The sequence below is a fragment of the Trachymyrmex cornetzi genome, unplaced genomic scaffold (genome assembly GCF_001594075.2).
Source record: "Trachymyrmex cornetzi isolate Tcor2-1 unplaced genomic scaffold, Tcor1.1 scaffold83, whole genome shotgun sequence".
Classification (NCBI taxonomy): Eukaryota; Metazoa; Arthropoda; class Insecta; order Hymenoptera; family Formicidae; genus Trachymyrmex; species Trachymyrmex cornetzi.
The window spans coordinates 3,838,872-3,846,200 of NW_017300169.1; positions in this window are offsets into that span (position 1 = coordinate 3,838,872).

Sequence of the window (7,329 nt, forward strand, 5' to 3'; positions counted from 1 at the left end):
GTATAATCGTATTGAAAGGCAAATATGCGAGTATCCATCTTATCCTAGTCCGACGCTCGTTACAGATCGCTTTATTCTATAATACTTGGAGAGGCGCGGCCAGAGACACGGCCGAAGAATTGAAATTCAAAGGGCGCCGGCGAAAGCTTTCCGTTATAAAGGGATCCAATAAAAGGGAAATATTCAAATTTGAGTAGTACGTCTTTTCTCATATTTATAGAACAGTCAGGGCACAAGTCGAACGGGGATTCTTCCTTAGTGTCGAGAAAACAGTGACAAACTGTAGTTAAAAATGCTCTAAACCACTCAAATATTAACTCTAAACTTTAGAACATTTTCCAAAAAAACTGAAAAAAGATTGCATTTTTTATTTGCAATATCTTGTTTGATGAATCATATTGCTCACTTTGGTAAATAGAAAAAGACATTAAATTCAACATAAATATGAATTTTCCAAGAAAAAACAATTTTGTTGAAGTATTTAAAAATTTAGCTGGATACACAGATCTGAAAGTAAATTTTGGACTATCAAAATATAAAACGCTCAAATTAATTATTAGAATATCACAATTTTTTGCAGTATTACTCATTATATACATGAGTTTCTTGCAGAATTTTGTTGGTCCAACATAATTATTTTCGGATATATATCTACCTAAAGTTTTAGATACTTTAGCAAAATCATTCTTTTCATGTAGTTATGCAAAATTTATCGAATTATATATATATACATATATAATGAATTTATGACGTTTCATTAAGAACGATAGATTACTTATATTTGTAAATGAGACTGACAAAAATATACGTACGGCATATCGGCCTTCTATACGGATCGATTTATTCTACTTCAGGCGGCAAAGAGATTTATTTGATAGGCTAGACGCCATAGAAGCGCACGTCGATCAAAGCAAGGTTTCCATTGTAAAGGCAGGTAATTTAAATAAAAAATGAAAATATTAAAATTCATAAAATACGCATATTTTTATCCGGAATGTTTCCTGTCGCGCACATCCCGCGTGAGGATCGAGAGAAGAGTATCAACGTGTGTCAACGTAATTCATAGACTCAAGTTTACTTTGTGCTATGAAAGGACACATGGCATTTGAATATTATAAATAAAAAAATCCAATTTTTAGAGATGAAAATTGAACGGTGTATTTTGAAACAACAAGATCCGTTTTTAAAGGGTATAAATATAAGTCAAGAGTAAATATTAAAAGTTTAGTTTGAAACTTGCGTCATAAAAAAAGTCAGGGTGCAACGAAGATGTTTTATTTCAATGTTTCAATTTGCATGATTCGAAAATACTATCGTCTAGTCGAATAATTAGTCGAGCGTGTAACTTCATTAACTTGTTTGAACAACGCTCGTACACGAGCCGTGCGTAATGAGTAATTATTATTCAACCGACTAATGCAATCATGTATTAAAAAATTATTGTTTGAACAACCGTTTTAAATAAATGACGCTAAATTAATCATGGGTAATGTGCAACTTTGTTTCACAACCCGTATAACCGTAATGTTCGTTCGCGTTCCGCGTATTTTTCAAATCAATCCATTCGGACCGCAAAGAACAAATATCCCGAAATGCAATATGGAGAGAAGCGAAATGTCGATCAAGATTCTGCAATCGGAGCGACGGAAATTCAAGACGCTGATACCCTTCTCCTTTGCGTTTTATAAATTATGCATTCGGTATCGACGTTCCTTGTCGATCAACTTCTCTTCTCCCTCTGCACTACCATAGTATAACCTGCAGTATACCTTGTGATCGAAGAACCGCGTATAAACGCATTTTCCACCGAAAAGTGTTTGAAATTCTGTAAAGTCTGTGTCGTTTACACGAGCCGTGTAAGGAATTTTTAAGCTAATCCAGGGAAATAAATTTTTCAATGAATTTTATATTAATCTTATTTTTCTTTGAAAAATGCATATAATTTCTCTTGATGAAAGAGAAACTTACTGTAGTAGACTTTATTATTTTGTACATTTCTTATTCGATTATTTCATTATCGATATTAAAGTATTAAATGCAAATTATATTTTTACAAAAGATGAGTCATATTGAAGATATCTAACAAGATATCTGCACACAAAATAAAAAAAGATTCAAATTTAAATCTCGGCTGAAATTTTTACAATAGAAAGACAAGAAATTTTTTACAATATTTTAAATATGCTCATTAGCGTCAATAATAATAAATTGTTTGCCACACACAATTTAATTTGTGATACTTATTTTCGTTTTAATTTAAAACTGTTTTAAGACAAATAGTACACTAAGAGAAAAATTGTTGATATTTGTGGCTATAATTATATGTTACTATAATTATGATTATTATTGTTATAATATTGATAAAAACAACTATATATATGTATAGTTCTGTTAAGAAATATATGTAATTGGTAACCGAAAATGATTATAAAATTATCATAGTTATTATTACCATAAAAAATTTAAACTACTATAATATGTAGTCATTTATGGGATAATCATATTACATGGTTGTCCTAAAAAAATATTTAACTATAATTTATAATAATTGCAGTAATCTTTATGACAGTATTAACTATACTTATAACAATTTTTATTTGCCAACTATGTACATGTTTGCCGATAAAACTATACATACAGTTATTACTAACATTAATAGTAATAACAATAACAATAATCATACAGTAATAATCATAATTATATATATAGTTATAAATATCAGAAGTTTTTGTCTCAGTGCAGTTTGAATTGCAAACTGTAAAATTCACACAAAAATATTATTAAGCATCAAGACTCGCTTTGTATGACCGAATATAACTTTCTTTCTTTAATTATGTCGAGCATTTGCCGGTCGATTTTTACTTAACATTGTTTATATCTCTACAATTTTGTAAGTTAGGGACAATCAGTTTATGATCGTGGTAATTGTACATATGTAAGTTATACTCTAAATAAATCTAACTGAAATATTTCTCAATTTGTTATGTCTACTGATACAATGTAACGGCTAGCTGGAAGAAAGAAACATCGAAACGAATTTGACGTGTCCCAGTAAACGACGTCCGATCTTTTCCAAACGGTATCACTCGCGATTGCGAGGTTTCGCAGTAACAAATGCGAAAGCCTGGCACTGACAGGTGGGAAAATACGGGTCGAGCGAGAGTATCCTTGTAAAATCATGGTGGCATAATAACGGATTTCGCACGGCGGCCACACTCCACGTGAGGCTTCCTCGTTCAGGAAACGTCGCATCCTCCCGTCTTTTGCATCAACCACTTTCTTGCATCTGTCTCCCTTAAAAGATCGTCCTCTCGATCTTTCTATGTAAATAATGCAAAACATTACAAGCAACGCCGACACCGGTGTACTGAAATATGCGACGAAGTATTTCGCTTACTCGCTCCATAAATTTTCCACGGCATATGAAGATATATATTAATACAGTATTTTCTATAATACGAAAATGCGTATTATTAATACATATCCCGCCACTTTTGGGATGAAATACATATTAATAATGTATTTCAAAATTAAAATCGAAATATGCATTAATACGTATTATTATGTTTATTACTACATGTGCGTATGAATACATATTTTTGATGATACATACATGCAGCTACATATTTTGTTTATCTACATTCTACTCGGAATTTCTGTTACAGATCATGAATCGTACAAAGTGAACTTTACCCCAAAATTTTAGCAAATGTCAGCAGTTGGAGAATTATTCATATTGCAAAAATTTGATTTTTCATTAATCTTAGAGTGTAGGAAACTTGAAACTTTCAGAGTTAAGAATTCTTAAAATTTTGAACAAATTTTGGACATTCAAATCCTTAACACGGTCGACTCGCGAATTTCGATTTCTGGAAATTACTGTGCTTCGAACTACATCTTCGAACGTTTCATTCTGTTGATCTTCGTACATTTTCTCCACGCGTTTATCTTACGACCCTTACATAACGTACCCGGTTCATAACTAATGTAAAGTGAACTCTCGAAATGCCTTGGCTAAAGGTTATAGACTGTTGCCGGAGGATCGATTGACGGTTCCCGAAGTCAGGTTGTACGTACTTGGCATTCGCGCGACTGTCTGTGTTAAATGTCAAACATGTTCGGAACTTCCGGCCAATCTGTACGTCGTTAATTGTTATCGTTTATCGCACGTTCCATTTTGGAAACAACCCTCATCAGGGATCGTAATTAGCGCGACCGTGGCCGTCGCTTAATCTGGTAAATTGGGCAAAAGAAAACAGTAAATAAACAAAAGTTGATAATACTTTTATTTATGCGGTTATGAGTTGGCATAGTTGAAGTAAATCGTGATAATTAGGCTCATGCAATGCACCGGCGTATTAACAATTTCCGCTTCGCTGATGATTATTTCTGCATTCATGCATACATAATCCACACGCATATGCGACAGAAACATCCGCATAATTTTTTGCAATAGTAAAACAATAAAATTCGACATAATTTATAGTCTCTCGTGTCTCAAACAGTACTCGAAATCATCCCAATTATACGACGTAAATCGAGCGAGTTTTAGATAGATCGAATCGATCAATCGTCATTAATCACCGTAATTAAACGTAATTAGCTTCTATGAAGTAGCATAATTATAATTCATAATTAATACATATACTCGTACTGATTATAATATTGTACGTTATCCGAGATGAATAAACGATGTCTCATTTATGATGTATCATCGTTTCGATACGACGCAGCGGCGACGACATTAATGAAATAATTGGAGAGCGTAATTTATTTAAATATGCCGAGATCGAATGGCACGTAGGCGAGCTATGAAAACGACCGATGTGAAAGAGAGAAAAATGAGAGAGAAAGGGAGAGGGAGCGGGAGGAAAAAAGCGCTTGTAAAAGTCGCGACAGCAATTATCGAATAATGTAATAAATTAAGCTGCCTGCACAAAATTCCTGCGAAACGCCGCGTGTCCGATGATTTACGAGCGAATTCTATGGAAAATTCAGGGGCACACGCGAGGTTCGTTCTTCTCATATTATCAATTGTCCCGATTGCTATCGCCAATATTCCCGATGGAGTCCTTCGTGGTATAGCGATTAGATTGAATTATAGCCAACGATTTTATCTAAATCACATAGCGCATTATCGCACGGATCTAATTCATAGAAGTGCGATAGCCGCAATAATGCGACAATTAATTTGCTCGTACACTTCTCAAATTGATTTACATTCTTACATGAAATTCTCCCGATCTGTCTCGTTAGTTTCGTCGATCGCAGATTTAAAAAAAAAAATTTTAACGAAGATCCTAAATTTCTGGTGATATAAAAAATAATGAAAATCTTTGCGGAATCGATGTTATTGAAGACATATACTATCCTGATAGAAATGTATGCAGTTTTCCTAGACACCTATCCAGTTACTATCTAATATTACTGTATTCTCATTAATTGTGCCAATACTGAGTAGGAAATGGACAACAACTTGATAGAGTTTTATTCTGTCTATTTCACGAGCAGTTGGCTTGCTTATTAATCAATTCAATATCCATTATTTGTTGTGTTTCTATTTAGTAAATGGATTCAGATTTTACGCAACTTTTGCATGCAGTAACTGCAAACAAAGTGTTACATCCTGATTGGGATCCTAAGTAGTTTTCTTTCTCAGTTACTAGACAGAAGTTGGTGTAATTGTTTAGTGACTGCTCAAAAAATGCATGAAATTTCTACCAGGGTAGTTAACACACACGCAATCGTGTTTTCGAATAAAGATCGATCAGTCGTTGCAAACGGGTATTTCCTCGGTGGTTTTGGGTGTGGTAGGACGTCTGGGAGATTTGGGGAATTGTAACGTATGGTGGTACAGGGCCCTTCTGAAGTTCAGACCCTTCTGTGATAAAGAGCCCTTGTATGGACTGTGTTCTTTTGTGGGCTGAGTTTTTATTTGCTACGGGACTTTTTTGTGGGCCATGCTCTTCTGTGCGCCACTGTGGTTTTCTCGTCGATGAATCCTTTCATACATTCTCGCGATGAAAGCGCGAAACTGAAGGGAAAACTAAAGCGGAGGCACAGACGAGAGGCATCGTAACGATCTATCTGCTTCAGTTCTGTGCAGAAGTATACAGCACAAGGAAGATAATAGCAGCCTGTCTTCCTGAAAATCAAAGAAACTTGTTTCCTTCCGTCCGACGTTACTCCGTCTCGCGCCTACCCGGTTTCCGCCTGTCGGGACGATGTCCACGTTTTAATCCGCGGATGCCATTCTCGCCGAGAGAAAAGGTATTTCGGTCGGGACGAGCGAACGGAGACAAAGAATTTTTCGTCAGTTGATTTTATGCGCCTCGGCGATTATTTTTAATCGAAAATCGCGTTTATTGAGGCATCATTAATTAACTTTCCGTGATGGTTTCTACATTTTATCGATATTTTGAGATTATGAGAATTTTTATAGAAAAATTTAATTTTATAAAAAAAAATAAGTAAATACAATCCGACTTCTATGATGATAAAAATTCGTGATTAAAGTTTTGACAAGTATACCTGAATGTTTTTGGATTTTGATGTAATCTGGAGCAATAAAAAATTTGCTTTGTTTCTCGAAGGAACTGTTGTAGCAGACGGAAAAGTTAAAATTCAGGTTGCCGACGGTGAGTTAATTACGGTACATCCTACACGGAGAAAATTGGATGGTCCTACAAGTCTAGCAAACATATTCTGGATATTTTTGCCGAATTTATGACAAACTTTACTTGCCCGAAATTGAAAATAAAAATTAGAGATGTAAGGTAAAAAATACATTACAATTATAGTAAATTTATTAAAGTGATTATTATCTTATAGTAAATTGTATTATTCCCAATACCGTAAGTACAAACAACTTTCAAGACTTTACACACGTGTATTTTTTACCCAATAAAATAAATTTTGTCAGCCTAAGGCAAAAAATACTCGTCGATAAAGTAAATTCTATTGAGACGTATGATAATTTATAGATTAAGAAATAATAATGAAGTGCAATAAAATTTACTATACGAAATGTAAAAAGTATCTTACAATATGGCTGTACGGACGGTTGCTCATTTACCAGAAAAGTAAAGTAAATTTTACATGTCCTTATAAATGTGTTTATTTGAAACTGACAATTCCATCAAATTTATTAAAATTCTAGCGAATATTGCTTTACATTTTGATCCGCGATATTTACGGTAATTTTCTATTTTCGATTTATGAGAATAGATTTTCGAGCTTATCTGCAATTGACTTTCCGTCAAGAATATTTCCTTGAAAACTGTTACCGTTCATTTAACCGCCGTCGAAATTAATGGGCCGAATCCGGTT